Raw genomic sequence first — 20,468 nt, 5'->3', positions numbered from 1 at the left:
ATATGATCTCTAAAAATAAATTTCACAAATTTCATGTAAAGCTTACTTTTGAACAACACGGGGTTTAACGTGCTGACCCCTGCACAAAAATCTGTGTGGAACTTTTGATTCCTCCAAAACTTAAATAGCCTACTGTTGACTGGAAGCCTTACCAGCAACATAAATAGTTGGTTAACATATAATTAGACTAGTATCTACATATGTTTTGTGCACTCGTGACATACCTAATTTTGTCGTAATTTTTTTGATATTTCTAGGCTTTGCAGTTCGTCTGTGAGTTTTCACAAATTGTCGCAAATCTCCAGATAGTTTTCCAATATATTTTTTTGAAAAGAATCTGTGCATAAGTGGAATCACATAGTTTAAACCTATGTTGTTTAAGGATCAGCTGTATTTTATAGACAGCACACACATCTCTTACTCAATCTATTTTTATTAAAATTAAACAGATCTAATTAATTTTTTTGGCTGATTTCCATGCCTACTGCAGTTAGAATGCAGGGGTTGGGGGCAGGAACCGGGGTAGGGACTTCATGCAGTCATTCAGTGTTGAGAAGTGATAGGAGGAGCCTTACCAAAAGGGGGAAAATATCCATAACATAGTAAGTTTTCTTGATATGGAATCTTTAACTAAAAAGTGTATTCACATCTTTGCACTCATGTCAGTTTTGTGAGATAGTTTAAGAAAGTAATGGTATTAACAACTTTTTATGGGGAAGAAAGTTGGGACCCAGAGAATTTCAGTGCCTCTCTCAGGGGCTAGCAGCTTATGTGAGATAAGCTAAGCCAGGAATTGAACCCAGCTCATAAGATTCCACACCTTGCAATTTCCTGGCAGAGATGCAGAGAACCAGACCAGAGCAGCCTCCTGGGTCTTGGGGGCATTATGTGTGAGTGCTCAGTGGGATTAATGTTACTGGTCATTGCCTGGAAAACACTAATAAAGGTTAAATCGTGTTAATGTGGTCCGTCTTGGGAAAGAGTTCCCCATTTTGACAACATTTTCATCTAGATTAGTTTAAAATTAGAAAACAAAACTGTTTGGTACTCAACGAGTATAACCACAAATATCTGGAACACTTAGTTGATCAAAGTGGCTCATTTCCTGAGGGTCTAAATTGCTGTTTTCTTTGGTTTGTTTGTTAGTTTTTTCACTCTGTAGTGACACTTGAAAGGTGTTTTGTGTTGTGGAATAGATGAAGAGTAAACCAGTACAGTGGCCTTTAAACACTTTTACTCCAGTAAAAGAATTTTGAAAACTATGGATTACTTTATTGACGTTTGAAGTTTTTCATCGTAAGTCTAAATCATTTGCTAATGGTGTAATTGCCATTTTATTGTAAATATTGGCATTTCTGAGTAAAATTGCTGTATTCTTAAATATATTTTTCTTAAGCAAAGCCTATAACTTTATAATACTTTCTGTTATCCACTTATGAGCTACTCTTTATGTGAAATTTTTGTGTTAATTGAAACTCTTTCCACATTTTATCTTTATGTATAGTTATGTTTAAAAATCTATTATTGATTACCCTATCATATTTCTGGATAAAAAAGTTAATTTTCTGTGACCATACGGCTCCTAGTGATTTTTTTTTTTAAAGTATCATTAGAGTGATGATTAGAACACAGTAGGTCAAAATACACATGTAAATTGCAAATCTTTGAAAAATATTAGAGATAAAAATACAATTTTCCTAGAAATTTATGTCTTTATGCATCATTGGTGTTTTTCTTCTAATTAATTCATAATTAATATATGAATATTATTGGGGAAAGAGTTCAGCATATTTTTCATTCTTTTTTACTATATACACTCTGAAATTTTGTTTACGTAAGTTGAAGAGAATGAGAGTACTTATATAGCAGTGTTACTCATTTCTTTCAATGATTTATCATTTAAAATTATTTTTAATGATTTAGTGATTTATCAGCTGACAACTCAATTAGGTCCCTTCTCCAGTTTTATTCTAAACAAAGAACTGGCAAAGCCACCTGAGTTGCAAAAGAAGAGTGATTGATTAGGGCCATTCACTTTTTCACCAACAGTATTTCTTATTGTCCCCTTGTGTCCTGGCCAGAGGTATTCTTTTTTTTTTTTTTTTTTTTTTTTTTTTTTGGGTCCGCTACCCCAAACAATGCCCCAGAGTGAGAGGCTGATGATGGGTGAGCTGTGTGCCTTGATTTTGTAAAATGGGAGACTGAGGGGTTTGGGAAAGGGAAGGTAAGATAGGGGAATCTGTTCCCCTGGAGCATTCTCAGACAGCTCAGTTTTAGGAGAGGGTACTTGGAAAAGCTGACATGGAAATTGATTTACTACCTGTGTGCCTGCGTATCCTTTGGAAAATCATATGCTTCCAGAAGTTCACTTATCCGAGTTTGAAGACTTTTGTGATAGTCATTGCTGTATTTTGGCATCTTAATTTTTTAATAAGAATTTCTAGGCTGTGTGTGTGTATATGTCCCTTAAACTTAGAACACTGCTGGCCAAGGTAAATTGTTTATGCTGTCTAGGGTAATGTCTTAGATCTTTGGTCCTGATTGTGTCTATGCATCTGTTTATAAATTGTCTTTTCCTGAGCATGAGTCTTTGCAATCCTAATTCTCTGTAAGTTTTCCAGATCAGGATTAACACTTGAACTACCTGTAACTTAGCCCCTTTTATAGCTTGCGCTAGTCCTACTCGCATTGACTAGTACTTTGGCAAAGCATATCTAAAATAGCTTAATATAGGGAACTGCTTGCAATTTTGAGTAAACAACAAACAATTGACCACAGTAAGATTACTTTCTGCCTCCTGGCTTATTTATTTTGAGTGTCAGTTTGTAAAATTACAATAGTACAAGAGACTGCAGATATAATTTATATTAATTCTTTAGTTTTACAGAAAATGAAACTAGAGAGGTTACGCCAATTGTCTGAAGTCACATAGGTGGTAGGGAAAAAGTAGAACCTATGTCCCTTAACTCCCAGTATTATAACCTTTGTTACATCACACCTTCTGCTGCCTTTTGCTAAATTGCATTCCTCACCTCAATCCTATTTAATACTATTTCTCTTGAGGGCTGATTAGCTTTTGGTGATTCAGCATTATTTTTTAAATAGAAAGGCATTTACTTTCTCATTGAAGACTTTCTCAAAACAAAAATACTGCTTACCCCCTGGCAGATACTTTCTGCCCCACAACAGGACACAGCTAGGCAAGCCTGGGGCCCTCTGGCCCCAGGCAGTGGCCCTGGGGGAGGAAGGGGATATTAACAGGTCAGAGTAGAGGTGGATTGGCAGAGCGGGGGCTGGTGGGAGGTGGGAAGCTTACATCATTTCCCTGCAACTGGGCTCTGGCGGGGCTGTAAGGCCTTACTTTCCCCTGTGTAGTAGTTTACCAGATTGACAGAGATTCGTAAAAGGAAGGAAAGGTATGGCAGGATGGATGCTCACCCTGTTTATAAATCTGTGCTATTAGATGAAACTGTCAATAAGTAACTAGAAGCAGCCAGGACTGTCTGTGCTTCGCTCTCTCCCCCAGCTCAGTTCCTTTCTGCTCCGCCCCATCCCTGCTCTCTGCTGCTCAGATCAGCTTCCTGCTTCTCATGAAAGCTGTTCCCCTATAAAGCTGGTCTGCTTTCACTGAAAGAATTATATTCATAACTCTGAGGCTGGTTTTGTGGAAGTATTGTTGGTTTGGTTTCCTTTGGGGGATGAAGGAGGAGGAAAGAATTTAAAAAAAACAGAGGGGGGCAGGCTGAAAGAGCAAAATCATCTTGAATTTTGTTGTCACATCGTGCCGGTGTTATAACCAGCTCTGTAGACTGCCGCACTGAAAACATTTCTGTGAGAGGTATGTGCTTGAAAATGGAAAGGTGACTGTTGGCTGTGGAGCAAACTGCCCGTCCAGCAACTGCTTAGATGGCTGTAAGGTCGTAATTCTAGCTAGTGTTTTGATATGGAAAGGGTAATCCTTATTTGAAACATAGCACAGTTAACCAGCTTAATGGTAAAAAAGGTTAAATATATGCTTCGTTCCCACATCAGGACTCCTGAAATGCTCGTTCAGGCTGAAAACATCTAGTCAAATCCACGGTGTTATTCCAGGCTCTTTTGGTGGCGGTTGTCTGTAAACAAGATGATGATTTTTAATACATCTCTCATTATTTATGAACCACATGACAAAGATTAATGAGAGAGACTCCGAGTAGCCTAGAAGAAGCTTCAGATTCATTAGGAGCTTTTTGCACTGACAGATGGCAAAAGTAAAAGGAAGTGGGTGATGATTTATTGTAATCTAAAGTGAAAGTTTTAAAGTTTTTAGAGGGTGTGTGTTACATCTAAGTGGAAAAATCTGGAGGGGCCACTAAAATTTAGAAGCATAGCCTACAACCATTGATGCCTGACCTATATTAAGGCCAGAAGCCTTTTGAACACACACACATGTATATTTTCAAAGGAAATTAAGAAATCTTTATAAATGTTTTTATTCAGTAGTCAGAGAAAAGTATTAAGAACAAGAATCTAACCAACACCTAAGGAAGCATGGAGAACTGTATATTCGTTACTAAAAAGCCAGATTGTTCTGTTATAGAAAGTTTTAGAAATGTTTAAAGTAGGAAAATATATAACATTTTATCATGTACATTAGATGTGCTACTGGTAGTAGAGACCATTCAAACTACAAAGTAATTTCTACTTGATTTCAATTGTTTTATCGTGGAAGATACTGGAGAACATTTGAATGTTAGTATGTTTTAAATTTATTTTACAAAACTTGGAAAATTAAATTGTTTAAATTAATTTACATACAAAGGTGCTGGCACTGTTCTTTTCCACAAAGACAGTAGTGCTTAAATCTTTGAAACCTTTTATTCATGAATAGAATACGCTGGCTGTTATAACCCAAGCTATTATAAATTCTTGAGAGTGCACCATTTAAATTTCGTGTCTTTTCAAGTATTTATAAAAAGGAGTTAATCTTCATGATCATAGAGGATAATGTTGGGCCTAACAAGTTAAAAATATTAGAAGTTCTAGAGAAGAAGAAATCTGGGAAGTAAACCTAATACAGGCCTCTGAGGAGGACTCACCTCTACCCCACAGAGAGACAAGTGACCATCCTGACTGTCCATGTGTACCTCGCTTTACTGTGCTTCACTTTATTGCACATCACAGATACTGTATTTTTTTTTACAAATTGAAGATCTGTGGCAACCCTGTGTCAAGTCTATCAGCACCGTTTTCCCAGCGATATGCCCTCGCTTCCTGTTTCTGTGTTAAATTTTGGTCATTCTTGTAACGTTTCAGATATTTTCATTATTACCATATCTGCTATGGTGATCTGTGACGAGTGATCTTTGTTGTTACTATTGTAATTGTTTTGGGGCACCACGAACTGCACCCATACAAAACTGCAAACTGAGTTGGTAAAAGTTGTGTGTTCTGATTGCTCCATCCACTGGCCGTTCCCATTTTTCTCCCTCAGGCCTCCCAATTGTCTCAGACACAACAATATTGAAATTAGTCCAATCAGTTACCCTGTAGTGGCCTTTAAGTTTTGAAGTGAAAGGGTCTCATGTTTCCCACTTTAAATGAAAAGCTAGAAATGATTAAGCTTATTGAGGAAGGCATGTTGAAAGGTGAGAGAGGCGAAAAGGTAGGCCTCTTACACTAGCAGCTAGCCAAGTTGTGAATGCGAAGGAAAAGTTCTTGAAGAAACTTAAAAGTACTACTCCAGTGAACACACAATGATAAGAAAGCAACAGTCTTATTGTTGATACGGAGAAAGTTTGGTCTGGATAGATCAAACCAGCCACAACACTCCCTTAAGCCAAAGACTAATCCGGAGCAAGGCCCTAACTCTCTTCAATCCTCTGAAGAAGCCTGAGAGAGATGAAAAAGCTGCAGAAGAAAAGTTTGAAGCTGACAGAGGTTGGTTCATGAGGCTTAAGGAAAGAAACTGTCTCTATAACATAAAAGTACAAGGGGAAGCAGCAAGTGCTGATGGAGAAGCTACAGCAAGTTATCCAGAAGATGGAGCTAAGACTATTGATGAAAGCAGCTACACTAAACAACATATTTTCAATGTGGACAAAATAGCCTTCGGTTGGAGGAAGATGCTATATAGGATTTTCAAAGCTAGAGAGAAGTCAATGCTTAGCTTCAAAGAGCTTCAAAGGACAGGCTGACTCTCAGCTAATGCAGCTGGTGATTTTATAAGATAAAGCCATTGCTCATTTACCATTTGAAAAATACCAGGACCCTTAAGGATTCTGCTAAATCTGTTTTGATTGAGCTTTATCAGTGCAACAGCCAAGCCTGGATGACAGCACGTATGTTCACAGCAGGGTTTACTGAATATTTTAAGCCCACTGTTGAGACCTACTGCTCAGAAAAAATGATTCCTTTCAAAATGTTACTGCTCATTGACTATGTACCTAGTCACACAAGAGCTCTGATGGAGGTGTACAAGGAGATTAATGTTGTTTTCATGCTTGCTAACACAGCATTCATTCTGTAGCCCATGGATCATGTAGTAATTTTGACTTCAAAGTCTTATTATTTAAGAAATACATTTCATAAGGCTACAGCTGCCATAAATAGTGATTATAGTGATTGCTCTGATGGATCTGGGCATAGTCATTGAAGACCTTCTGGAAAGATTCACCATTCTCGATGCCATTAAGAATATTGGTAATTTGGCCAGACATGGTGGCTCACACCTATAATCTCAGCACTTGGGAGGCCAAGGCAGGAGGATCACTTGAGCCCAGGAGTTTGAGACCATCAGCCTGGGCAACATAGTGAGACCTTGTCTCAAAAAATACATATTGGTGATTCATTGGGAGGAGGTGAAAATATCAACATTAACAGGAGTTTGGAAGAAGTTGATTCTACCTCTTATGGATGACATTGAGGGATTCAAGCTATCAGTGGAAAGGATAACTGTAGAAGTGGTAGAAATAGCAGGAAAACTGAAATTAGAAGTGGAGCCTGAATATATGACTGAATTACTGTAGTGTTACAATGGATACTTGAACAGATGAGGAGGAGTTGCTTCTTGTGGATGAACAAATAAACTGGTTTTTGAGATGGAATCTACTTCTAATAAAGATGCTGTGAACATTGTTGAAATGACAACAAAAGATTTAGACCTTTATGTAAACTTCGTTGATAAAGCAGTGGTGGGGTTTAAGAGGATTGATTGCAGTTTTCTTGTTTTTGTTTTTTGAAATGGAGTCTTGCTCTATCGCCCAGGCTGGAGTGCAGTGGCGAGATCTCGGCTCACTGCAATCTCTGCCTCCCAGGTTCATGCCATTCTCCTGCCTCAGCCTCCCGAGTAGCTAGGACTACAGGTGCCCGCCACCACACCCGGCTAATTTTTTTGTATTTTTAGTAGAGACGGGGTTTCACCCTGTTAGCCAGGATGGTCTCGATCTCTTAACATTGTGATCCGCCCGCCTCAGCCTCCTAAAGTGCTGGGATTATAGGCATGAGCCACCGTGCCCAGCCTGATTCCAGTTTTGAAAACAGTGTGTAAAATGCTATCAAACCACATCTCCTGGTACATACAGATCCATCTTTTGTGAAAGGAAGAGTCAATGCATTAAATTTCCTTGTTACCTTATTTTTTATTTATTTATTTTTTTGAGATGGAGTCTCGCTCTGTCACCCAGGCCGGAGTGCAGTGGTAGGATCTCAGCTCAGTGCATCCTCCACATCCCAGGTTCAGGTGATTGTCCTGCCTCAGCCTCCTGAGTAGCTAGGATTACAGGTGCATACCACCATGCCTGGCTAATTTTTGTAATTTTAGTAGAGATACGGTTTCACCATGTTGGCCAGGATGGTCTTGATCTCCTGACGTCGTGATCCACCCACCTCGGCCTTCCAAGGTGCTGGGATTACAGGTGTGAACCACCGCACCTGGCCTCCTTGTCATCTTATTTTAAGAAATTGCCACAGCCACCCTGACATTCGGCAACCACCACCTTGATCTGTCAGCAGCCATCAACATGGAGGCAAGACCCCTCAGCAGCAAAGAGTATGACTTACTGAAAGCTCAGATGATCACTAGTATTTTTAAAATATAAGATATTTTAAAATTTAGTACATACTCCTTTTTTTTTTGTAATAATATTATTTGCGTACTTAATATAGTACAGTATCGTGTAAATCTAATTTTTGTATGCACTGGGAAACCAAAAAGTTGGTGTGACTTGCCTTATTGTGATACTCGCTTTATTATGATGGTCTGGAACTGAACCCATATTATCTCCAAGGATTGCCTGTCTTTACCTTGGTCATTCTCAAATGTAGCTGCATATTAGAACCCCCAGGGAAGTTTTTAATTCCTCCCATTGCCCAGGCCTTTCCTGAGAGATCTTAATTTAATTGCTTGGGGATGGGGCCTGGGCATTGATAGTTTTAAAACTATTCCCAGGTGTTTCTAATGTGTAGTCAGACTTGACAGTTGCATTGCCTGAACATACCTAGTGCTGTCGCAGCCTGTTCTGTGTTGGGTACTGTTTGTATCTGCTTTGGTTTGTGTCCTCTTAGGTTGGAACTCTTCTGTCACTGAGCAGCTCATCACATATTTAATATAATCTCTCCATCAAGACTTAGCTTTCCCAGCCTAAATAGTCCTACTTCCTGCAGTCTTCAGGACTTGTATTCTAGGTTCTTCGCTATTCTGGTCACTCCCCTTCCTGGAATTGCTGGTTTGTCACTATCACTCTTAAATAGGGTACTTTCAGGACTGAGCCTATCATTCTAGATGTCTGGGGCCCAGCAGAGGATGCAGAGGCTACAGTAAAGCTGTAACTCCATGATTCTGTACATGCCACTTCTGTTATTGGTGGCTAAGATTACATTAGTTTTTTTGGCAGTCATGTCACACTGTTGACTCATGTGGAGCTCAAAGTCAGCTCAAGCCCTTAGTTCCTTTTCAAGTACATAAACGGCTTAAATCAGGCCTCTCCTTCCCCATACTTACATGGCTCCCCTCCCCCTCCCCCCACTTTATTGCCAGGATTTACATTTTTCCTTTTGAAACATAAGAGGAAAACGCAGTGGATCAGTTATTCCACACAGGGAAATAATACATCGAAACTGAATGCCAGAAATGTATTACATGTATATAGCAACAATTTTAAAGAATGATCCAGGCCCTTCATTTGGATCCACAGTTAAATATATTCTTATTTCAGTTCATCTTTCCAGTGTGCCTTTTGATTCATTACTCAAAACTTGCTGTTTAGAGTTAAGAATTTACTTGACTACATAGCTTGTTTTAATGTTTGTATTCAGTACTTGGTGAGATGCCTTTTCACAATCAAAATACATTATAACCATTGCATTCTCCTGAACTATTGGCATGCCACCTTTATTTTAAAAGGAAATGTGTTGTATCTGTCATAACATTCTTGATTAACAACAGAAGGCAATATTTTGTGAATAAGCAGGTGATTTGTGTATAGTTCACTACCATCAAGCCTAGAACCCAAATCTAACTCTACTGGTCCTCACTTCAGTACTCTTTGTATCAAACTGCAATAGCTGATGCAATTTGTCATTTAGGATAAGACTTCAAAGAAAACTAAAAGGAAACAGAAGCTTCCATGGATTCTTCACTTTCTTTTTTTTGGGAGGGGGGGCATTTAATATTAAACCGCACAGCATTTTAACATATAGCTCAGTCATGGATTTGTTAGTCACTCAGTGTTCTGCCCAAAGCAATAAAAAGAGGAGTAAAATAACTAGCCAACATTCCTAAGTTAACTGCAGAGAATAGTTTTCTTAGGAATTAGGGCATCCAAATTTTTACTTTCCTTGGAGAGTTAGATATCCCTTCCTCCTCCTACCACCCTCTCACCACCCAAACACACAGTTGATGGTTCAGTAATATCATTTTGCTCTTAATAAATCACAGTATGAGAACTTTTGTATATAAAGGGAGAGGCATATATGTCCCATCTCCTCATTTTGCAGATGAAGAAATGGAAGCACAGGAAGTGAAGGCTTGCTGTAGCCATAGTGCTTAGCCAGGGTTCTTAGTACATAAGACATGCTTAGTAATTACCTGGATACTGAGCAGCTTTCTTCAGTACTATTTTCTTGTTCACATAGGAATTGGATTTTACTTTTCTTATCCCCAGGCTTTGCTCTTGGATACTCATTGCCTTAACTGTTGAAAATGGAACAGATTTTTCAAGAATACCTATTAATTTCGAAAATCTCCAATGATATAGTAAAAGTGCAGATACCCAGGTTTATTTTTCCTGCCCTTGACTTATAGGAAAATAAGCTCTTTTTCTTCCCTTTAAAAATTGATTTTAAATAGTTGTGGTTGAAAAAAGAGGAGTTTCCAAAGAATTAATAGCCTAGGGTCAGTTTGTATACATATATAACCCAAATGTTCACATCTTTGTTTGGGTCCTGTGAGAAATAATGTTCACAGCAATGCTTATCCTAATATATGGTGAGACCCATGGTCGACGGTGGGAGATTTAATTATGTTCACTATATTGTACTTACTAAAGCAAGGAAGTATACTTTAATATATTTTAAAATGGTTTGCAATAGCAGATGTTTGAAACAAAAAGGCTTCAGAAGTAAAATTAGTCAACCAGACTGGGCTATTCCTTCAGCCTTTTGGTTAATACAGGTTGATTGTGTTCCTTCATAGTTTGGAAGCCCCTGGTTTTATTAACCTGAGGCTGGCATAATATCATCATAATACCATGTGATGCTACACTTTTGAAACATCCCTTGCTTTCTCTACCCCAGTATTTCCAAGTGTCCGTTTCCTATTTTGTAGGATATTTTATATTACTCAATTAATATTGGTTATATTTTTACATGGCTATTTCTCTCTTTTTAAAAATGTTTTATTTTGAATTTTTGTGGGTACCTTATAGATACATACATTTATGGAGTATATGGGATATTTTGATATAGGCACACAGTGTATAATAATCACATCAGGGTAAATGGGGTATCCATCACCTCAAGTCTTTACCCCTTGTGTTACAGACGATCTGATTATACTCTTTAGTTATCTTTAAATGTATGATTAAATTATTATTGACTGTAGTCACCATGTTGTGCTATCAACTACTAGATCTTATTCCTTATAACTACATTTTTGTACCCATTAACCATCCCCACTTCCCCCTCAACTCTCTGGTAACCATCATTCTACTTACTCTATTTCCAATGGTTCAGTTGTCTTAATTTTTAGCTTCCCTAGATTAGTGAAAACATATGATGTTTGTCTTTCTGTGCCTGGCTTATTAACATAATGACCTCCAGTTTCATCCATGTTGTTGCAAATAACAAGATCTTCTTCTTTTTTTTTTTTTTGAGATGGAGTCTCACTCTGTTGCCCAGGCTGGAGTGCAGTGGCACTGTGTTGGCTCACTGCAACCTCTGTCTCCTGGGTTCAAGCAGTTCTGCCTCAGCCTCCTGAGTAGCTGGGATTACAGGTGCCCACCACCATGCCTAGCTAATTTTTATATTTTTGATAGAGACAGGGTTTCACCGTGTTGGCCAGGCTGGTCTCAAACTCCTGACCTCAGGTGATCCACCCACCTCAGCTTCCCAAAGTGCTGGGATTACAGGTGTGAGCCACTGGGCCCGGCCAAGATCTTATTCTTTTTTAAGATTGAATAGTATTCCATTGTGTATGTGTACCACATTTTCTTTGTTCATTCATCTGCTGGTAGACACTTAGGTTGCTTCCAAACCTTGGCTATTGCGAGTAGTGCTGCAATAAACACGGGAGTGCAGGTATCTATTTGATATATTGATTTGCTTTCTTTTAGGTAGTATATATCTGCAGTGGGGTTGCTAGATCATGTGGTAGCTCTATTTTTAGTTTTCTGAGGAACCTCCCAACCGTTCTCCATAGTGGTTGTACTAATTTACATTCCCACCTGCGACGTACAAGGGTTTCCTTTTCTCCGTATCCTTGCCAGCATTTGCTGTTGCCTGTCTTTTGGATAAAAGCCATTTTAACAGGGGTGAGATGATACCTCATTGTAGTTTTTATTTCCATTTCTCTGATGATGAGTGATGTTATGTACCTTTTTATGTACCTGTTGCTGTTTGTATGTCTTCTTTTGAGAGATGTCTAGTCAGATCTTTTGGCCATTTTAAAATTAGTCTTTCTTTAGAGTTATTTGAGCTCCTTATATATTCTGGTTATAAATCCCTTGTCAGATGGACAGTTTGCAAACATTTTCTCTCATTTTGTGGGTTATCTTTTCACTTTGCTGATTGTTTCCTTTGTTGTGCAAGGAACTTTTTGACTCGATGTGATCCTATATGTCCGTTTTCTCTTTGGTTGCCTGCGCTTATGGGGTATTACTCAAGAAATCTTTGCCCACTCCAAAGTCCTGGTAAGTTTCTCCAATTTTTTTCTTTTAGTAGTTTCATAGTTTGAGATCTTCGATTTAAGTCTTTAATACATTTATCCATTTTGATTTTATTTTTGTATATGGTGAGATATATGAGTCTAGTTTCATTCTTCTGCATATGGATATCATTTTCCCAGGACCGTTTATTGAAGAGACTGTCCTTTCCCCAGTGTATGTTCTTGACATCTTTGTCAAAAATGAGTTCACCGTAGATGTATGGATTTGTTTCTGGGTTCTCTATCCTGTTCTATGTCTATGTGTCTGTTATGCCAGTTCTGTGCTGTTTGGTTACTGTAGCTCTGTAGTGTAATTTGAAGTCAGTTAAGGTGATTCCTCCAGTTTTGTTCTTCTTTGCTCAGGATGAGTTTGGGGCTAGTCTGGGTCTTTTGTGGTTCTATATAAATTTTAGAACTTTTTTTCTATTTCTATAAAGAATGTCATTGCTGTTTTGAGAGGGATTATATTGAATCTGTAGATTGCTTGGGTAGTATGGACATTTTAATAATATTAATTCTTACAATCTTTGAACATGGAGTATCTTTTCATTTTCTTGTGTCCTTTTTGATTTCTTTTACCAATGTTAAATAGTTTTCATTGTAGAGATCTTTCACTTCTTCGGTTAATTCTATGTATTTAATTTTATTTTTGGCTACTATAAATTGGATTACTTTTTTGACTTCTTTTTCAGATTGTTCACATATAGAAATGCCATTGTTGGCATATAGAAATGCTGCTGATTTTAGTATGCCGATCTTGTATCCTGCAAATTTACTGAATCTGTTTATCAGTTTTAATAGTTTTTGGGTGAATCTTTAGGATTTTCCTAATATAAGATCATATCATCCGCAAACAAGGATAATTTGACTTCTTCCTTTCCAATTTGGGTGCCCTTTATTGCCTTTTCTTGTCTGATTGCTCTGGTTAGGACTTCTAATACTCTTAACAGTGGTGAAAGTAGGCATCTTTGTCTTGTTCCAGATCTGAGAGGAAAGGCTTTTAGTTTTTTTCATCCTGTTGATATGATGTATCACATTGATTGATTTGCATATGTTGAGCCATCCTTGCATCCCTGGGGTAAATCCCGCTTGATTATGATGAATGATTTTCTTAATGTGTTGTTGAATTCAATTTGTTAGTATTTTGTTGAGGACTTTTGCATCAGTGTTCCTCAGGGATATTGGCCTATACTTTTCTTTTTTTGATGTGTCTTTATTTGGTTTTGGTATCAGGGTAATACTGGCCTTGAAGAATGAGTTTGGAAGTATTCCCATCTCCTCTATTTTCCGGAATAGTTTCAGTGGCATTCGTATTAGTATATTTGGTAGAATTCATCTGTGAAACCATCAGGTTCCAGGCTTTTCTTTGCTAGAAGAATGTATTATGGCTTTGATCTCATTACTTGTTATTAGTCTTTTCAAGTTTGGGATTTCTTTATCATTCAATATGGATAAGTTGTATGAGTCTATGTGTCTAGGAAATTATCCATTTCTTCTAATTTTCCAATTTATTGGTAGGTAGTTGGTCATAGTAGCCTCTAGTAATTCTTTGAATTTCTGTGGTGTTGGTTGTAATGTCCTTTTCATCTCTTATTTTATTTATTTGATTATTCTCTTTTTTTGTTAGCCTGGCTAAAGGTTTGTCAATTTATTTATCTTCAAAAAAACCAGCTTTTCATTTATTGATATTTTGTATTGTTTTCTTTATTTCAATTTCATTTATTTCTACTCTGATCTTTATTTCTTTCCTTCCACTTTAGGTTTGGTTTGCCCTTGCTTTTCTGGTTCTTTAAGATGCATCAACATGTAGTTTATTTGAACTTGTTCTTCTTTTGATTGTAGACACTTATAGCTATAAAATTCCCTCTTAGTACTGCTTTTGCCTGCATCCCATAGGTTTATGTTTCCATTATCATTTGTTTCAAGAAATTTTTCAATTTCCTTCTTAATTTCTTCCTTGACCTACTCATCATTCAAGAAGACATTGTTTAATTTCCTGTGTTTAAGTTTCTTTTATTATTGATTTCTAGTTTTATTCCATTTTGTGGTCAGAGAAAATGCTTACTATTATTTTGAAAGTTTTAAGATTTGTTTTTTGGCCTAAGATATGGTTTATTTTTTAGAATGATCCATGTGCTAAGGAGAAGAATGTGTATTTTGCAGCTATTGGATGAAGTGTTCTGTGTATATCCATTAGGTCCATTTGATCTGTAGCACAGATTAAATCCAATGTTTCTTTGTTAATTTTCTCTCTGGATGATCTGTCCAATGCTGAAATTGGGGTGTTGAAGTCTCCAGCTCTTATCGTATTGGTCGGTCTCTCTTTCTCTCTGTCTCTCTCTCTCTCTCTCTCTTTCTTTCTTCTCTCTCTCTTTCTCTTTAGCTCTAATAATATTTTATTTATGTATCTGGGTATTCCAGTGTTGGGTACATATGTATTTACAATTATTAGATTCTCCTGTTGAATTAACTATTTTATCATTATATAGTGATCTTCTTTTTCTCTTCTAGTTTTGGTCTTGAAACCTATTTTGTCTGACATAGGTATAGGCACTCCTGCTCCTTTTGTTTGGTTTCTACTTGCATGGATTGTCTTTTCCCCCTCCCTTTATTTTCAGTATTTGTGTGTCTTTATATGTGAAGTATGTTTCGTATAGGCCACAGATCATTGGTTTTTTTTTTTTTTTTTTTTTTTTAAGCATTTAGTCACTATGTCTTCTGATGGGAGAGTTTAGTCCATTTACATCATACATTATTATTGATAAGTTAAGACTTACTCCTGCCATTGTGTTATTTGTTTTGTGGTTTTGTGGTCCTCTTTTCTTTTTTTTCTTACTTTTCGTCTTCCTTTTAGTGAAGGTGATTTTCGCTGGTGGTATGTTTGAATTTATTGCTTTTTATTTTTTGTTTATCTGGTGTATGTTTTTAGGTTTGAGGTTACCATGAGACTTGCAAATAATATCTTAGAACCTATTATTTTAAACTGATAACAAGTTCACACTGTTTGCCTTAACAAACAAGCAAAATGAGAACTATTAAAAACTGTATATTTTAATTTCATCTCCCCGCTTTTTAACATTTTGTTTTTTGTATTTATATCTTATTATACGGTGCGTGTCTTGAAAAGTTGTTGTATTTTTTATTACTTCATATTTTCGTCTTTCTACTTAAGATTGTTGTCTTTACATACCACAATTACAGTATTATAATATTCTGTGTTTTTCTTTGTACTCTTACTATCAGCCATGAGTTTTATTCCTTCAGATGATTTCTTCTTGCTCATAATCTTTTTCTTTCAGATTGAAGAACTTCCTTTAGCATTTCTTGCAGGACAGATTTGGTGTTGAAATTTCTCAGCTTTTGTTTGTCTGGGGGAGTCTTTATTTCTCCTTTATGATTGAAGGATTATTTTCACCAGATATACTATTCTAGTGTGAAAGTTTTTTGTCTTAAGCATTTTAAATATGTCACGCCACTATCTCCTGGCCTGTGAGGTTGCCACTGAAAAGTCTGCTGCCAGACATATTGGAGCTCTGTTGTATGTTATTTGTTTCTTTCCTCTTGATGTTTTTAGGATCCTTTCTTTACCCTTAACCTTTGAGAGTTTGAATATTAAATGCCTTGAGGTAGTCTTCTTTGGGTTAAATCTGCTTGGTGTTATATAACCTTCTTATACTTGGATTTTGATATCTTTCTCTAGGTTAGGAAGTTCTCTGTAATAAACCCCTGGAATAAGCTTTCTACCCCTCTCTTTCTACCTCCTCTTTAAGTGCAGTAACTCCTAGATTTTCCTCTTTGAGGTTTTCCAGATCTTGTCGGCATGCTTTATTCTTTTTTTCTTTCTCTCTCCTCCGATCATGTATTTTCAGAGAGCTTGTCTTCATTCTCACTAATTCTTCTGCTTGATCAATTCTACTATTTAGAGACTCTGATACATTCTTTAGTTGGTGAGTTGCATTTTTCAATTCCAGATTTTTGCTTGATTTTTTAAAATTATTTCAGTCTCTTTATTACATTTATCTGATAGGATTCTGAATTTCTTCTCTGTTATTTTGAATTTCTTTGAGTTTCCTCAAAACATATTTTGAATTCTCTGTCTGAAAGGTCACATAACTCTGTGGTCACATAGCCCTGTCTCTCTGTGCTTGACCCCTGGTGCCTTAGTTTGTTTGGTGACATCATGTTTTCTTGGATGGTCTTGATGTTTGTGAATGTTCGTTGGTGTTTGGGCATTGAAAAGTTGGGTATTTACTGTAGCCTTTGCAGTCCAGGTTTGTTTGTACCTGTCCTTATTAAGAAGGCTTTCCAGGTATTAGAAGGGTCATGGGTATTGTGATCCATTTTTTGTCACAGTAGTTGTGTCTGTATTAGGGGGCACCTCAAGCTCAGCAATGCTGTGGTTCTTGCAGATTTGTAGAGGTACTACCTTGGTGATCTTGGATAAGATCCAAAAGAATTCTCTGGGTTAGCAGGCAGAGACTGTTGTTCTCTTTCCTTACTTTCCCCCAAACAAGCGGAATCTCTTTGTCTATGCTGAGCTCTCTAGAGCTGGGGGATGGGTGACACAAGCACCCCTGTGGCCAGCACCACCTTAATTGTTCTAGGTCAGACCTGAAGCCAGCACAGCACTGGGTCTTGCCGAGGCCTGCTGTAACCACTGCTTGTCTACTGCCTATGTTCACTCAAGGCCTTAGGGCTCCACAATCAGCAGATGGTCAAGGCAGGCAGTCTTGTGTCCTTCTGTTCAGGGTGGCAAATTCCCCAGGCCCTGGGTGGATCCAGAGATGCTGTCTGGGAACCAGAGCCTGGAGTCAGAAACCTGAGAGGTATACCTGGTACTCTATTCTACTGCAGCTAAGCTGTTACTGAAACCACAAGACAAAGTCCTTCTCACTCTTCCCTCCCCTCTCCCCAGGCAGAGGAGTCTCTCTGTGTCCACAACCACCACCACAGGCCCATGGGGAGTAGTGCCAGGGTACCGCTGATGTGCACTGAAGGCCTCAAGCGCTCTTTAGTCAGCTTGTGGTGAATGTTGCCAAGCCTGGGTGTTACTCTTTAGGGCACTGGGCTCGCCTCTGGCCCAGGGTAGGTCAGAAATGGATGGCTATTTCTTTTATCTCGTATCCTAAAATACATTCCTGTTATCCTTTTATTATTCTCATGTCTCATAATGATGCTTTTAATCAGATGTTTTTAATAGGAAATAAAATTTGAATATATATACAACCATGATGAACCATGTATATATGTGTGAACTATATAGAATTGTACAGTTGAAAACTGTAATGTGTGACAAATAGATAAAATATAATTACTAGTAGAATTAGTTAATTCTTGAGTGGTACTTATGAAGTATTCATATTAATTTGATAACAGAAATAAGATATCAGGGAAAAACCCATCACATTGGGAAACAGAGATTCAATACACATGCTTTTTGTTGTAGAATTTTAAAATGTAGAGATTTAAAACCCTAACCTCTGAAAATTAGTATTCAGAGATTGCTTATAGACATATCTTCTATAGCTTCCAACAAATTATTTTGTACATGGCACATTGCAACAGTCATTTTCCTATTTTTTTCTTTGTTAATTGTTTTTATTATTACTGTTAAGAGACTGAGTGGAGCTCAATAAACTTTAGAAAGAATACTGTATAGCTGAAGTTCAGGGTCAACATACATACCATGTTTTTGTTTTTGTTTTTGGTTTTTTTTTTTTTTTTGAGATGGAGTGTGGCTCTGTCGCCCAGGCTGGAGTGCAGTGGCGCGATCTCGGCTCACTGCAAGCTCCACCTCCCCGGTTCATGCCACTCTCTTGCCTCAGCCTCCCTAGTAACTAGGACTACAGGCGTCTGCCACCATGCCTGACTAATTTTTTGTATTTTTAGTAGAGACGGGGTTTCACCGTGTTAGCCAGAATGGTCTCGATCTCCTGACCTCAGGATCCACCCGCCTTGGCCTCCGAAAGTGCTGGGATTACAGGCATGAACCACTGTGCCCAGCCTTTTTTTGTTTTGTTTTGTTTTTTTGAGATGGAGTCTTTCTCTCTGGACAGGCTGGAGTACAGTGACTCAGTCTCAGCTCACTGCAACCTTCGCCTCCTGGGTTCAGGCGATTCTCTTGCCTCAGCCTCCCGAGTAACTGGGACTGGAGGCACACAGCACCACGCCCAGGTAATTTTTGTGTTTTTAGTAGAGATGGGGTTTCACCCTTTTGGCCAGGATGGTCTTGATCTCTTGACATCATGATCCACCTGCCTCGGCCTCCCAAAGTGCTGGGATTATAGACGTGAGCCACCGCGCCCTGCCCATGTGTTATTTTTTAAACAGTGAACTTAAAAACCTCTAAAAATTGTGTATATATATGAATACTTTAGCAACCAGTATTCATAAGAAGTAACAGTTATAGCTTAACTGTGAATGACAAAGGCTGTTACTAGAATTATTATTATTGTACTTCATATGTAGAAAGCTCCCCCCCCCAAAAAAAAGGATGTCAAGTGACTATCCAATTAGGCCCAAGTTAACCTAAATATACATGTTACTTATATATATAAATAAAATATAGTTCTTCCTTATTCTTTGTGAAGGATTGGTTCTAGGACCCCTGTGGATAGCAAAATCTGAGGATCCTCAGGCCCCTGATATTAAATGGTGTAGTATTTTCATATAACCTACTCATGTCCTCCCATATTCTTGAAATCATTCTAGATTACTTCTATTACTTAATACATTGTAAATGCCATGTAAATCATTGTTATACTGTATTTTTTATTTGTATTTTTTATTGTTACCTTTTATTTATTTTTAATTTTTTCAGGCTACGGTTGGTTAAATCTGTGGATGTGAAAGCCCCATATCTGGCAGACTGACTGTGTACTAGGTAGATTGGTCTGGGAGCGGTAGGAGGAAAGTGCAAAGGCCCTGCAGGGAGAATACCAGAATACCTTGGAGAAACTAGAAAAATCTTACTACGGCTGGAGTTTAGAAATGAGCGTGAAGAGTGGCATGATGTGGGTGGAAACCGGACTATGTGGGATTTTGTGTGCTTTGATAAGGATTACTATAAGCACAGTAGTAGCAGTGAAAAGTTTTAAGCTAAGGAGTGAGGTGTTTGGATTTGCATTTTGTAAAGATCAGTCTCTTTGGTATAGCGGGAATGCTTTCGAGGAGGGGACAAGTAGAGCTACAGAAATCAACTAGGAGACTGATATATTGGTGTTTCAACGAGCTAGCTGTGTTAAAGATGGGAAGAAGTGGACTCATTGATCATGTATTTAAGAACTTGAGTTAATGGTGTTTTATAATCTAGTATATATGAGAGTAAGAACGAGTAAACCAGACAACAGCTTGAGCATCTGGGTGCATTGGATTGTATACTGACGTCTTAAGTCTGTTCAGGCTGTTAGAACAAAATACCATACACTGGGTAACTTATAAACAACAGAAATTAATTTCTCATACTTCCGGAGGCTCAGAAGTCCAGGATCCAGGCATATAAGATGTCTGGTGAGGGCTCATTTCCTGGTTCATAGATGGAATTTTTTTGATGAGTCCTTATATTGTAGAAAGAGCAAGGCCGCTCTCTGGGACCTCTTTTTTAAGGGCCCTAATCCCATTCATGAGTACTCTACCATCATGATCTAATCACCACCTCAAAGGTTCAACTCCTAAAACCATAACCTTGGGGGCTAGGCAATTATCAATTATCAACCTGGCAATTTTGAAGGAACACATTCAGACCATAGCAAGTGACAACTACTGAAACAGAAAGATCCAAGGGAAGCAGATTTGGGAGCTGTAGGGGAAAATACTATGTTTCAGTGGTTGAGCTTGAAATGCCTCTGAGATACCTAGATTGAGATATTCATTTAAAAGTAAAATATGCATGGACTTCAGAAGAGTGGTATGGGCTTAAAATACAAATTTGGCAATCATTGCCATATGTTAATTGAAGCCTTCAGAATGAATAAGACCAGATTAGGAGGAATGTAGAGCTAGTAAAAGCTCTACTTGGTAACCCTGGCCTGAGGCCCTTCAGAGGAGACAGGCCCCACTCGTGGAATGA

At 37.9% G+C, this 20,468-nt stretch overlaps 1 protein-coding gene across 4 annotated transcripts in view; it reads left to right on the top strand.

Moving 5' to 3' along the window:
* Window positions 1–20,468, top strand: part of LOC105477538 (BBX high mobility group box domain containing) — a 269,896-nt gene that overhangs the window by 69,895 nt on the left and 179,533 nt on the right. The window contains exon 1 of one of the 4 annotated variants that reach the window (XM_071092477.1): window positions 3,490–3,838. The exons of the other annotated variants lie outside the window; for them this stretch is intronic. The gene's annotated coding sequence lies outside the window, so the exon portion shown is untranslated. Of the gene's footprint in view, window positions 1–3,489; window positions 3,839–20,468 lie in introns of those variants that run through there. 4 annotated transcript variants of the gene reach the window in all.

Source organism: Macaca nemestrina, chromosome 2 (genome assembly GCF_043159975.1).
Source record: "Macaca nemestrina isolate mMacNem1 chromosome 2, mMacNem.hap1, whole genome shotgun sequence".
NCBI lineage: Eukaryota > Metazoa > Chordata > Mammalia > Primates > Cercopithecidae > Macaca > Macaca nemestrina.
The sequence above is the reverse complement of the archived record's forward strand: the minus strand, read 5'-3'. Positions and strand labels throughout refer to the sequence as shown.